The sequence below is a fragment of the Ctenopharyngodon idella genome, chromosome 3 (genome assembly GCF_019924925.1).
Source record: "Ctenopharyngodon idella isolate HZGC_01 chromosome 3, HZGC01, whole genome shotgun sequence".
NCBI lineage: Eukaryota > Metazoa > Chordata > Actinopteri > Cypriniformes > Xenocyprididae > Ctenopharyngodon > Ctenopharyngodon idella.
Window position 1 is genome coordinate 17,837,031 of NC_067222.1, and position 15,515 is coordinate 17,852,545.

General features: G+C 38.8%; 2 protein-coding genes and 1 long non-coding RNA gene across 4 annotated transcripts in view; 2 read left to right on the forward strand and 1 right to left on the reverse strand.

The window, feature by feature from the left end:
- Positions 1–15,515, forward strand: part of LOC127508159 (uncharacterized) — a 448,826-nt gene that overhangs the window by 432,543 nt on the left and 768 nt on the right. The gene's annotated exons all lie outside the window — the stretch shown is intronic.
- Positions 1–15,515, reverse strand: part of LOC127508119 (uncharacterized) — a 310,593-nt gene that overhangs the window by 265,163 nt on the left and 29,915 nt on the right. The gene's annotated exons all lie outside the window — the stretch shown is intronic.
- Positions 1,607–15,003, forward strand: LOC127508249 (uncharacterized). The gene is made up of 3 exons (XR_007928746.1): positions 1,607–1,919; positions 14,803–14,862; positions 14,956–15,003. It is a non-coding gene; the product is annotated as an uncharacterized LOC127508249 (long non-coding RNA).

The window sequence follows — 15,515 nt, forward strand, 5'->3', positions numbered from 1 at the left end:
AGGTATCATTATGTGATGATTTTACTTGTTGAGGCACATGACAATTAACTAATTGTTAAGTAATATGTTATTGGTTATGTGTTTTGAATTAATTTTGAATCAGTTTAGTTTGACTTTTGATTGACGCTCTCCAGACACCGGATGATGGCTTCTCTCCAGTTTAATCCGGTGGTGTCTGGGAGGTCAACAGGATGGTGAAAGTTCAGATCCAGAACAACGACTTCAGGGTCTCGTTGTTGTAGGGGCAGTTGAGTGCAAGACAAAAAACTCCTTAGAAAATAACAAAAAATCGTGGCTCAGAACGCAAACTTCCTTGTGTTACCCATAATGGGTCCGATCTTCTGTAAGGTGTGGTGTGTAGGCAGGCAGATGAAGACGAAGAAGACTAAATTCCAAAACAGGGTTTAATAATAAAGTTCCAACAGGCAGGGACACACACACAACTGAAACGACACCGGACACTGAACTGGTGACAGTGTGACAGACGTCACTGTCCAGTTCAGCTCACTTTCTGTTCCAGAGCTTTTCACATTAAACACAGTTTCACAGCAGAGATCTTTCTGATCACTTCTTGTCTTGACTTTAGTGACTGTCAGTGAAATGCAGAGCTGTATCTTAGTGTCAGAAATAAACACTCAGTTCAGATCAGAGGAAGTTCACAACCACAGGAGGAGCTGATGATGATTAAAGGAGGAGCTGTAACTATATAATGAAGAGAGAGACTGACAGAAACAGAAAATGGCTGATAAGTGTGATCTGTGTCTGCTGGGACTGATCATTCTCTCTTCACTTCTCATAGGTAAAGAAATCTGGATTTTCTCTAAAGACATTTAGTGGAATTAGTCTGGAAAGAGTTGATTTGAACATGCTCAGTTTATTCTTGCACACATTCACGTTGTGATCTCAGAGTTGTGTATTGATACATACAGATCATACTGTATTATTCCTGATACTGGACATAGAGTCACTCAAACATCTGATGATCAACAATTATCTTCATATTAAGAGATTTCAACAGCTCTCTGATCAAGACAAATACTTTATTTTGGAGAGTGTGATGATTGTGTGGAGTGAAGAAAAAAATACTGTATGATCTGCAACTTCTGCTTTTTATGCTGGTATGTTTTATGTTTTCATTTATTAATATACAACACAATGATCACTCAAATATACTCAAATATTTCAGGTACCAGTGGAGTGGATGATGTTCATGTGTTCAACAGTTCTGGTGAAAATGTCCGTCTGTCCTGTAATAATGCTCTTTCTGACTGCAAATCAACTACATGGACCTATAACAGATTCACACATTCAGCAGCAGTTGAACTGATTAATGGAGGGAAAAAGAAGAAAGACACAGAGAGATATGAGAGACTGAGTCTGGGGTCTGACTGCTCTCTGAACATCAATGTCACAGAAAAAGATTCTGGATTTTACATCTGCAGACAATATGTGAATGACAAACAACAAGGAACTGATGCAGATGTTTTTCTGCATGTTCTTCATGGTAAGTTTATGATTATGTGATCAATTTAAAAAGGGCAGATTCTTCCTTTAAACTCAGATGATGATTGAAGAGTCTGTGATTTGTGTCTTGTGTTCAGTTTCAGTGTCTCCATCATCATCATCATCATCCTCACAGACTGAGATCAGTCCAGGTCGCTCTGTGACTCTCTCCTGTCAGTTATATTCATATGATGGATTCTCCTGTAATTCTGATGGACTTCAGCTGTTGTGGGTGAATCAGGCTGGTGTTGATCTGAGGACAGACTCCAGATATCAGATATTATTCTCATCAGATCACTGTATCATCACTCTGACTACAACACTCCTGAATGAAGATGACAACAGAGAGTGGAGATGTCAGCTTACTCTCAGAAATCAACTCCAGACCTCAGTCAGATACACTGTCAAGTATTCAGGTGAGAAACAACTATTATCACCTAGTTCTGTCTTGAAACTCTGACGATGCAGGTTGATGGGTCTTTAACTCATTGGGTAGCGATCACATCATTATCTACACAGCACAGCTGATTGGTTGCTGTTGCATCAGTGGCCAATGAGCTCGCTGCTCAAACATTCAGATATTTGGCATTGATGGCTGTTAGCAGTCTGCAGCGCGTTTTCAGATGGCATCTGAAACAACATCTAAGATAAGTAAAAATGATCTTTTCCACATACGCTCTTTTGTGTGGTCCGGTTATCTATTCCTAAATGGAGCTATCTTTACAAGTTTTAAACTAGCGTCATGTCAACAGATGGATGAGTGTATCACTGAAGAATATAAGCCAGGGGTTCCCAAACTCATTCAGCTATTTTATACACTTTTTATCACGTTTATGAAAACAGTTAAAGTGATATAATCATTGTGCTTTATCGGCGTCCACCATATTTCATTCATTTTCAAGAGCAATGTGGACATTTATCAATGCTAAATGTGTGTGGTTGATTCAGATGCTCGTGTGTCTGAGTCACATTAAAGAACCATCAATACAGTTAATACTGAGCGTCGTGTTTGTGTATAACCTGTGGAGTCAATCATAAGCTGGATCGTGATGCAGTTTCGTCTGTGCAGCAGCAAATAGCCTATTGTTTCATACGTAACCGAGACGTTAAGCTGGTCGGCAAAGTAGCCAAGGCACACATAGATAGTAAACATGCTGTCCCATTTAATATATATATATAAATTGCAGTACATATGTCTTGGCAATAGATCTGCTTGTTTTGGGGGTGTTTGTCTATTCCTTCCTGTCTACATTATCATTGTGCAGATTTATGCATATCTGTCGATGCAACAGCTTGTTTCTCACTCAAAAGCACATGGATAGCACTTGTATTGTCTAAATCACCCATTAACTGTGTAGTGTGAAAAGTGCTTTACAATGTATAGCAATAGTCTTCTTCAGCTGTTTCACCACAGCTTTATTGGCTCGCCTTTACACTGGAATAGATCTGAATGTATTGGCAGTAGAAGGTCTCGGAGCGTAGCAGATATATTCCACCGAGACCAAATACATTAACATTGTCGTTTCCATTACCATGCCAATCTCAATTACTATACCGATATCCCAAGAGTTGTCTTGACAGAACTACTGTAAAATATGATGTTGATGTCCTGCAGATGAAGCATACCCTTGTGAAAAAAAGTGCACTTTAGTATACTTTTATAAAGTGTACTTATTGCACAAATAATATACTTTAAAAGAACACACTTAAGTGTGAATTAAATGTAATGTTTTCAGTGCTTAAGTGCATTATATTTGTAATTAATTTCAAATGTATCACAGATTAAGTTCATATTAAATGCAATAAGTTGAACTTTTGAGTGATTTTTTTTTTTTTTAACCATTTAAGTGGGACTTTAATACAACTTTATATTTACCTTCGTAATTGCTTCTAGTATCTTTAAAATATAGTTGAAGTGCACTGCTCAATGTACTGACAAGCAATTAATGTGAACTAAAATATATTTTAATATCAGTTATCAATACACTTAAGTGTGAATTAAATGTAATGTTTTCATCGCTTAAGTGCATTCTATTTGTAATTAATTTCAAATGTATCACAGATTAAGTTCATATTAAATGCAATTAATTGAACTTTTGAGTGATTTTTTTGAACCACTTAAGTGGGACTTAAATACAATTTTTTTTTATGTACTGTGAAATATGGTAAAAGTGTACTTCTGAATGTACTGACAAACAATTGATGTGAACTAAAATAGACTTTAATGTCATTTACATGTACACTATTATATAATTTAATACATTTGTAATTACATTATTTACATACATTATTTAATTTAATACATTTGTTATTACATTATTTGGAATTACATATAATAATGACGTTACAATTTAGTATATTTCAAAATATTACAATCAACACAAATGCAAATTGAAACCCTCTACATTTATTGACAAAACAATCTCTAAAACAAATACACAAAAACCTTTTTGTTGATGCAAAAGAAAAACCCAAGAAACACTATACACAATCACAAACAATTACAACACTTTAACTCTCTTTTAGAAAGAGTCTGGAGGACAGCGAGTCATTTTCTCCCTCACATACAAAGGTACCTAAACCTAAACCTACCCATCACAAAACTTTCTGCATTTTTACATTTTCAGAAAAAAATCATTCTGTATGATCTATAAGATGATAAATAAGATACAAACAAAAATGTATACAAACAAAATGTAAAGAAAAGAAAAGATTCAAAACTTTGGGTAACACTTTACAATAACTTTTTATTAGTTAACTACTTAAGTTAACATGAACTATGAATGAGAAATACTTTAAAGCATTTATTAATCCTGGTTAATATTAATTTTAACATTTACTTATGCATTATTAAAATCAAAAGTTGCATATGTTAATAGATAATGCACTGTAAACTAACATGAACAATGACTATACATTTTAACTAACTTGAAAAAACTATATTTTTTATTACCTAATGTTAACAAAGATTAATAAATACTGTAAAAAAAGTTAATGCACATAGTTCGATCATGTTGTCTAATATATTAATTGATGTTAACAAATGAGACGTTATTGTAAAGTGTTACCGAATCTTGTTACTTATAAGCTCTGAAACCTTTACTAGCACAAACATTACACAGGACCAAAAGGTTTCTTCTAAAATCTTACTCCAGCATTACAGTGAATGTAATTTTGAAAAGAAAAACAAAACAAAACAAAAAAAACTTAACGAATTCCAAAGGCACAAAAACAAGAAACCAAAATTTTCTGTCACCAACTTTTTCGAAGTTGTAGGAAAAAGTGCTCTTTATGTCAATGTCCCAGAAGCTCTCCATCAGCAGAAAACCTCAAATGTCCATGAAGCTGCACACCATCTCTACACAGTATGCGTAAATGGACATGTTCCAAAGAGGCAGGAAAGTAAAAAAAAAAAAAAATACCTTGAGGAAAAAGATAAACAGAAGGAAAACAATTGTTTGTAAACAGAGTCAGTCCATTATTATAATTGGCTCCATTGAATGAAAGCAATAGATATAGATATATAGTTGCACTCCAAAGTTTATATACACTTTTGTAGGTTTGAAAATAATCAAAAATGAACAAAGACATTTGCTGTCCTTTTCCACCACCCTCCTAGACCCATTTGGTATTCCTAAAGGCAAAGAGTTGCTGATAGTGATCGAAGCCTGTGGCCAAGATGTGTACGGTGTACTGATCCTCTCCTCTGCTTTAATACTAGTTTCAGTGTGAAATAAATATGAATGAACATCTGAAGGTATGTTACAAGATACAGTACAACTGATCCATAACATGTCACATTTAATCGCTCAATCAGTGGTGGATCCAAAATGGTCAATATTCATATTCATGCATTTTATTCATATTTCATGTTAATCATTTATGGCTTATGATTTATCAATATTACTTTTGATTTCATATATTCATGTACTCCTATATATTAATTCTCATCATATTTTCAAGTATATACTTTTTATTGTACCCTTATGGTTATTCTTCTTTTATCCTTAAGAGTATGTATGCTTGCTATATTCAATTGTTCTTCAAAGTGTTCCATTGTGACAGGTCACGTTGACACGTTTGTGGTTAGATATTGGACACCTGCCAAGTACTGCAGAAGCGATGGTGTTTTCGGAATTAGTTGCTCATTTGAACTCAATATACTTTTGTATCAAAATGTCCATTTCTATTTCTGCTGACATGTGATAATGTAAGATCTGCAAAATTCCCTTAAGGGGGTCAAAACATCCCCTATATCTATTTTCATCTATTTTTTTTTTACATCGGACCAGTCTATGACATAATGGATAAATTCATTTGACCTTTTCTCATTAGAACAAAACATAAGTTTGAGTGGGATGAAAATTTCCCTATGCTTATGGTATAAAATGGACTGAGTCGTTGATAGTTTAGCCTTTCCCTTTGCTTTTTTCCTTTGCTTCTCTTTGCTCTTCTGCTTCTTCTCTTCTATCTCTCATTTCATTCTGCAAATGCCTTAATTTTGTTCCTTCTTTCTGTATATTCTGATCTTCATCTATTAGATACAATACTCTGGATTTTACAATACTCTAAATTTTATTATTAACTATTAATTACTTAATGAATTTGTTTGTCTCTATAATTTTTAATTAATAAATTTGTTATTCCTTATTCAAATTTGATCTCTGACATAATCATTGCTGGACTGCCTGGATCTCATTTTCTCAAGTTTTTGCATCAATCAGTGTTTCAACCGCGGAAATACGTCAATAAAACAGCTTGTAAACAATGTCACGTAATGTCACATTCACTTGCATTCACTCACCTACAAAATCAACCCAATCCTCCTAGAATGATTAATTCTTTCCAAATAGAGCTATTTAAGTCATCTTGTGAATTTTTTTCATATTGCAATATATATTGCAGAAAAAAATATCACATTGTCATTTTTTTCCAATATCGTGCAGCCCTAAACCAAATATTATTAAACTATTTCAATTATAAATGATGTGCTAACTAGTTTTGATTCGGTATTAACTTTGATGTGCGATGTATTGCAATATAATATTGTTTCACTATCATAATGCTCTCCCACATATTTTGCTGTTGTAACTGCACTTATTTCCGTCGTTGGTATAAGTGGCAGTGGGTGGTAATAGCAAGATGGTAGAAAACTATAAGTTTCCTTTCTGATAACGTTTCTTTAGTCATTCGGCCATCCTGCAGCCTGAACCACTGTAGGCAAATCACCCTAACACCTTGCAGTATCTGCAAAATGTTAATAATTTTAACAATAAGAGGGATCATAAAAATGTGCATGTTTGTCTTTTTATTTAGTACTCCCCTGATGAAGCAGGTCATTCTGTAAGGTGTAAGTAAACTTTTGACCGCAACTGCATCAGTTAAGATGAATGACCTCAGTCATCAGGACAACACTGTAGTAGAATCCTGGGAGAGGCTCCTTCACATTTCCCACAAACACCAGGATTCCAGTGACCACACCATCTTCACTGACACTGGCCTTTAAACATAGAGAACATTTTATAAACGTTTGTATTCCTACTTTACAGGGAATTTGTCACGATCACTGTCTGTTCCTGTCAGTTCCTGGACTCCACTTCCCATAATCCTCCCTTCCAATCACATGCACCAATCACCAATTGCCACACACACCTGCAGATCATTACCTGGACTATTTAAGACACACACACACACACACACACCCTTTGTGAAGTCTTGATTTGCCCCGGTGATCAACTCTGAGCGTTTTCTTGTGGACTGTTTACCGTTACCGTTGGATTGTTTATTCTCTGTGACCCTTGCTGCCTGCCCTGATCTTTGCCTGTTTCCTGGACTGTGATTGTTTGCTGCCTGCCCTGATCCTTGCCTGTACCCTGATTCTGTTTGTCTGCCGCCTGCCTCGACCATTGCCTGTCCTTGTTTATGTTCCTGCCTTTGCCCCTGTCTACCCGTGTAAATACTGTTCTTAATAAAGCTTGCAAATGGATCCCCGCTCTGCCGACCCATCATTACAGAAGACTTCGCCAACACATGGATCCAGCGGCTTTCCTGAAGAACAATAGCCCGGTAGGAACATCGCACAATTGTTATTAGGACTCACGCAGGGCACACGATCGATAGAGGATTATATCACGGAATATCTGAACATTGCTTATTGGTCAGATCTGCCGGACTGCGTGCTCATAGACTTTTTCTGTGAGGGTGTTAACCAGCCACTTAAAAAACAACTCATTCGTGAGGGACCCCGTTCATCTCTAAGTCTGTTTTTGGATTATGCTTTATTGACTGTTGGCTCTCCGTTTACTGTGGGTGTCGTGGAGAAATGCGACACTTCATCCATTCACGTAATGGCCGCCGCGCCAGATGACGCTCACAAAATGGCGGCCACCATAATAACAACACCAAGTCAAGTCAGCGCTGATTATCCTGAACCAAGTCAAGTCACAGTTGACCTCCATGAGCCAAGTCACGTCTCCTCTGATCTTCCAGAACAACGTCATGTCCCCGCTGTTCTTCTAGAGTCACGTTCCGTCTCTGGATCTGTTTGGGAGCGGAGTGGGTTGCGTTCCAGTGTGGCTGATCCACCGCTGACTTCAGCACGAGCGGCTGGCATTCCTAAGCCTCCGCCGGCCGCTTCGCACTCAAGCCTGCTGGCCGCTACGCCCTCAAGCTCGCCGGTTGCTACGCTCTCAAGCTCGCCGGTTGCTACGCACTCAAGCTCGCCGGTTGCTACGCACTCAAATTCTCTGGATACTATGGACAAGATGGCCGCTTTGCCAGTGCCCACGGGCAAGATGGCCGCCCCGCCAGTGTCTGGGAACATAGGGGTCGTTCCAGCCAGTGAGTCCACTCCAGAACCAGCTCCAATCCGCGAGTCCGCTCCAACCCGTGAGCCCGCTGCAGCGCCCACAGAGGAGGTAGGCACAGAGCCACCGCCTCGACCATGCAAATGGAGGAGGAGGAGGAAGAAGGCTTCCTCCATCCCTCAAGGCCCGGAGGCCTTCCCAGAGCAGCCCGCTGCCGTCCCAGAGCAGCCCGCTGCCGTCCCAGAGCAATCCGCTCTTCCTGATACGGCCACGGAGGCCGGCGCCACCCGAGCTCCTCGCCCTGCCGGCGCCACCCGAGCTCCTCGCCCTGCCGGCGCCACCCGAGCTCCTCGCCCTGCCGGCGCCACCCGAGCTCCTTACCCACGAAACCGCCACGGCCTCCGTTGAATTCCCCAAGAACTTTTTGGGGGGGGCCATATACCTGAGGGTGGGGAGCTTGTGGGTGGGGACCCTGCACGGCCGCGATCATCAGCGGCCTCCGAACTGCTTGAGCTTGCGGGTGGGGACCTTACACGCCCTCGGCCTTCAACCGCCTGTGAACTGCTGTGGCCGGCTACGGACCCTGACCTGCCGTTGTTGCCCAAGCCACCTGACCTGCCGTGGTTGCCCAAGCCACCTGACCTGCCGTGGGCGCCCAAGCTACCTGACCTGCCGTGGCCGCCTAAGCCACCTGACCTAAAAAATTGGATGACCAGTAATTTCCTACTACTAAATTCAGAAAAAACAGAGATTCTAATTTTTGGACCAAAAACTTCTTCACGTAATAACCTAGAATATTGTCTAACACTTGATGGCTGCTCTGTTAAGTCTTCGTCGTCAGTTAGGAACCTGGGTGTGCTCTTTGATACCAATCTTTCATTTGAAGGCCATGTTACTAGCATCTGTAAAACCGCATTCTTCCATCTTAAAAATATATCTAAACTACGACATATGCTCTCAATGAAAAATGCAGAACAGTTAGTTCATGCGTTCATGACCTCAAGGCTAGATTACTGTAATGCTCTACTGGGTGGTTGTTCTGCTCGCCTGATAAATAAACTACAGCTCGTACAAAATGCAGCAGCTAGAGTTCTTACTAGAACCAGGAAGTATGACCATATTAGCCCAGTTCTGTCAACACTGCATTGGCTTCCTGTTAAACATCGTATAGATTTTAAAATCTTGCTAATTACTTACAAAGCACTAAATGGTTTAGCTCCCCAGTACCTGAGCGAGCTCCTAATTCATTATAGTCCTTCACGTCTATTGCGATCTCAGAATTCAGGCCAGCTGATAATACCTAGAATATCAAAATCAACTGCAGGTGGTAGATCCTTCTCCTATTTGGCACCTAAACTCTGGAACAATCTTCCTAGCATTGTTCGGGAAGCAGACACACTCTGTCAGTTTTAAATCTAGACTAAAAACGCATCTCTTTAACCTGGCATACACATAATACATTACCAATTTATATTTTCAAATCCGTTAAAGGATTATTAGGCTGCATAAATTAGGTCAGCCGGAACCGGGAACACTTCCTATAACACCTGATGTACTCGTTACATCAGAAGAAGAATGGCATCTACGCTAATATTAGTCTTTCTGTTTATCCCGAGGTTCACCGTAGTCAGCCGGATCCGGGCCGTATCCAGGTGAGACCAAGGACCTGCACCTTGACACGACCACAACGCAGCCCTGACGTATCAGCAGAGATTGAGTCAACTAGATCATCCACTGTGAGGGCCTCATCGACACGACAGCCACGACACAGTTCCTCAACAACCGTCCATACCGGCGTGATGAATACGATCCTCAATTGGATGGAACTGAAATAAATACTTTTAATGTTGCGATCCTATTGGACTTATGATAGCAACCTGAATTGTAACAAAGCACTGTTGGCCAGAGGAGAACTGGCACCCCGACTAAGCCTGGTTTCTCCCAAGGTTTTTTTCTCCATTTTAACACCAATTTGCCACTTGTCTGCCACCTGATGTCACCTGATGGAGTTTGGGTTCCTTGCCGCTGTCGCCTCTGGCTTGCTTAGTTGGGGACACTTGACTTGACATTTGATATTCAACAGTGCTTTGATCTGCCTGCATTGACACTATTCTTTAAGAGCTGCTGTGCAGCCAAACAATGTACCAGTTATCAATGTAAAGCTGCTTTGACACAATCTACATTGTAAAAAGCGCTATATAAATAAAGGTGACTTGACTTGACTAGACACTCATATATTTAACTCAGGTGCTGTCCATTTCTTCTGATCATCCTTGAGATGGTTCTACACCTTCATTTGAGTCCAGCTGTGTTTGATTATACTGATTGGACTTGATTAGGAAAGCCACACACCTGTCTATATAAGACCTTATAGCTCACAGTGCATGTCAGAGCAAATGAGAATCATGAGGTCAAAGGAACTGCCTGAAGAGCTCAGAGACAGAATTGTGGCAAGGCACAGATCTGGCCAAGGTTACAAAAAAATTTCTGCTGCACTTAAGGTTCCTAAGAGCACAGTGGCCTCCATAATCCTTAAATGGAAGACGTTTGGGACGACCAGAACCCTTCCTAGAGCTGGCCGTCCGGCCAAACTGAGCTAACGGGGGAGAAGAGCCTTGGTGAGAGAGGTAAAGAAGAACCCAAAGATCACTGTGGCTGAGCTCCAGAGATGCAGTCGGGAAATGGGAGAAAGTTGTAGAAAGTCAACCATCACTGCAGCCCTCCACCAGTCGGGGCTTTATGGCAGAGTGGCCCGACGGAAGCCTCTCCTCAGTGCAAGACACATGAAAAAACACCTGAAGGACTCCAAGGTGGTGAGAAATAAGATACTCTGGTCTGATGGGACCAAGATAGAACTTTTTGGCCTTAATTCTAAGCGGTATGTGTGGAGAAAACCAGGCACTGCTCATCACCTGTCCAATACAGTCCCAACAGTGAAGCATGGTGGAGGCAGCATCATGCTGTGGGGGTGTTTTTCAGCTGCAGGGACAGGACGACTGGTTGCAATCGAGGGAAAGATGAATGCGGCCAAGTACAGGGATATCCTGGACGAAAACCTTCTCCAGAGTGCTCAGGACCTCAGACTGGGCCGAAGGTTTACCTTCCAACAAGACAATGACCCTAAGCACACAGCTAAAATAATGAAGGAGTGGCTTCACAGCAACTCCGTGACTGTTCTTGAATGGCCCAGCCAGAGCCCTGACTTAAACCCAATTGAGCATCTCTGGAGAGACCTAAAAATGGCTGTCCACCAACGTTTACCATCCAACCTGACAGAACTGGAGAGGATCTGCAAGGAGGAATGGCAGAGGATCTCCAAATCCAGGTGTGAAAAACTTGTTGCATCTTTCCCAAAAAGACTCATGGCTGTATTAGATCAAAAGGGTGCTTCTACTAAGTTTTTCTTTTTTAATAAATCTGCAAAAATGTCAACAATTCTGTGTTTTTCTGTCAATATGGGGTGCTGTGTGTACATTAATGAGGGAAAAAATGAACTTAAATGATTTTAGCAAATGGCTGCAATATAACAAAGAGTGAAAAATTTAAGGGGGTCTGAATACTTTCCGTACCCACTGTATATAACTCCAGATAAGCACAAAAATATTACATATTACAAACACAAACAGTAATTCAACACCTCACTTTTCAAATGCAAAAAGAAAAATAGATTATAAGCAGTATTTCTAGAGGGGGTGATATATTGAACATTACTGGTGGTTATAATAGCGATTAGATGGATTAAATGTATATAAATGTCTTTGAATGTTACAAGATCGGATCTTTGAATTTAGTTCTGCAAATTTAACTTTAAGTCATTTAAAATGATTTAAAAAGTCAGAGTTCAATTAAAATATTATATTTTCAGCAGCCAAATTATTTGAACACGCCCACACACGCGATCACATTCATATATAAGAAATTATTATAATGCAATCATACATAAATTACAGGAAACATGATTAATTCACCTCCAAGTTACACTCTTAATGGCAACAAGAACTGCTATGTTACGGTGAAAAAATAAAAATAAAGAAAGCATATATCAAGATACTTACTTGCCTCTTTATTTGTAGTACATAACGTCTCATCTGTAGTCATCTGCGCTCCTTTGTTTTCTTCTTCTTTGATAAGCAAAGTTGCCTCACGCATCGCGATTACAGAAGATGGCTGAAAGTGCATTTTTCAAACTCTGGTGAAGTAATGCGCCGTCATGACATAGTATTTTGGCGCATGCGCATTAAACAAAAAGTTTATAGGCTATAATACGTGCATGATTTAATTTCTGTTCAAGTTGAAGTTTTTCTAATTCATTGTTGTAGTTAGACTGTAAGTTTACAGAACTTGACTCATTCACCTAACAAAGTCAATCATTTTTACAGTTTAGTCTGATTAAAATTAAATGTATTTTAACTGAATATGAATTCAAATTAATTTTGTTTAGATTTGTTAAACTTTTGCTTGCAATTAATGCAATTAAATGTTTAATCGACTTAGAACAACATAATGATATTAAAAGTATGATACACATATGTAAAGTACAGCACTATTGCATTAGTAATACAGCACTCCATACATGACATTTTATGTCAAATATTATGTAGAAAACTGACACTAGTTGAGTTTAGAGCAGGAGCTGGTGATAAAAATTTCAACAATAAGTTGTACTGGATTATACTGTATAAGCAAGTGTATTGAAATTCAAAAGAAAAATACATTTCAGGTGTATTAATGCACACAGTATATATTAAAGACTAAGCACATTTAAATTACATTAACAAATGTCATTTTGGACAACACACTTAAGTTGAAATTAAATTATTTTTCATGGGCTTTAGTATATTAGTCAATACATCAAAATAAGTGTACTTATTTAAAACACTATAAAGTCATAATTGAGTAAAAATTAAGTGCATTTTTAAGAAGTGCTCTTAAGTATGTTTAGAAATATTGTCATGAAAGTGTACTTACTGTAAGTAAAACTTAATTAGACATTATTACAAAGTGCATTTTTAAAAAGTGCACTTATGTGTGTTAATAAATATTGTCATTAAAGTATATTCTTTTTAAGTACAATTAAGTGGCCATTAATTTTAATTATATTATATTATCTGCAAGTGCACTTTTTAAAAAGTATACTTTTAAGATTTGAAGTACACAAAAAGTACACTTTCAATACAATTAAGTGCACTTCTTTTTCACCAAGGGTTGGTTTCCTAGACAAACTGTTACCGGGTGATATTGTGTTGGCTGATCGGGATTTAATATCAGGGAAAGTGTAGGTATGATGTGTGCAGAAGTAAAAATACCTGCATACACAAAGGGTCATGCACAGCTGGATGCTAAGGATGTGGAAGAGACTAGGGCCATTGCACATCTGCGAATACATGTGGAGAGAGTAACTGGTGTTGTGCGCTAATACAAGATGTCGCATTCGAAAGTCCCCATCAGCATGGGGGAAGACACAACATTTCTGGACAGAATTTGTCACTGTTTGCTGTGCTTTAACAAACATGAGCCCAGCTGTTGTTTGAGTGTGCCTGTGACTGTTACATAGCTTTTTAAATGAAATTTCTGTATATTTGTGCTCCTTATCTTTTGTCAAATAAACACTTGAAACAATTTCATATGACTTAACTGTGTTTATGTAGAAGTAATTATGTGTTATGTATAAATAGAATTATATAGGTAGACATGCAGAAAAAATAGCCATCACATTTCAATTACACTAACAATTATTTAATAAACTAACACTTGACAATAAATGAACAATGTGCAATAACATTTGACAGTGCAATAATGAATGCTCCTGTAAGTGAAGAATGTGTGCATTGAATGTGCATATTGTGCATTAAAACACTACTCAACACAAGAGGGGCAAAACCACGAAGAACCTTCAGAAGGGGTTTCCACAAGCCCCACACAATCAGTTTGATGGCTTAGGTTAAAACGCTTAAACCACTCCCCTCCAACCGTTAGTCTGCTATGAGCGAGAGATGGAGAGGAGGAGCGATAAAGTAAAACTCTGCTCTCTGTTCAATATTCTGTTTCACTTGGAAATACATCACAACACTGGAGAAAACTTGTTTGCAACTTCCGGTTCACGGGGACTTTAAAGCTTCTGAACTCATTGTATAGCTCTGATACCATAAACCTGGTAATTGACGATGTCAGGGAATGTGAGAGGTGCTTCTGGGTTTTTGGTCCATTCTGTAACTGGCAGGTCGTACGGGTCGATGGTGTTAATGTCAAGCAGTTTCTCTAAATAACGCTGCTTAGCGGAGTCATTTAGTTTCTCCTGATATAACCGCTTTCCTTTCACTTTCTCCTTCTCCATTTCTTCCCATAAAACTGTGCTGTATCACAAGACCTCAGTCAGATACACTGTCAAGTATTCAGGTGAGAAACAACTATTACTACTGTAAAATATGATGTTAATGTCCTGCAGATGAAGCATCTGAACATTCATCTTCTGATTCAACAACACTGATTCCAGTCAGCAGCTCAAACTCTGAGAAGAAATCAAGCCAAACTACAGCAGCAGCTCCTACACAAGGTTCATGATCACATGATCACTGTCACACATCATCAGTCTCTCACTTCACTGGTTCACACTGGCTTTAATTAATCCATCCTTTAATTTGTACAGAGAATCAGAAGTCATTAAATACCCCAAACTCTGAGAGGACAGCAGCTGCTCAAACACCTGGATTTACTGAACAAGGTATTTATTCATGTCTTCCTTACATTAACTCAATAACTCTGAAGACTCTTTGACACAGAGACATGAGGATTAATAATGTCATTCAGAACAAACTGATGTTAATGTTCTACAGTATGAAGCATCTGAACCTTCATCTTCTGCAGCTCCAGTCGATTCAGAGACACAGTTTCCAGTCAGCAGATCAAACTCTGAGACGACTTCAGCTGCACACAGAAAATCTGCAGTTGCTGCACAGAGAGGTTTTTATGCATGTCTTCCTCATTTCAGTGCTTTACAGTGCCAATTACAGTAGAACTATAGGAACTTCTCTACATATTCTTTGCAGAGAAAATACAGCTTTTCACAAACATTGTTTAAGAACGACAGCAGCTGAAATAAATCAAACTCAGTTCGTAGAAGTATTATTATTATTATTATTATTATTATTTATCTAGAATCTTATCTAGAATCACTATCTGAATGTATAACTGAGTTCCCTCTAGAGA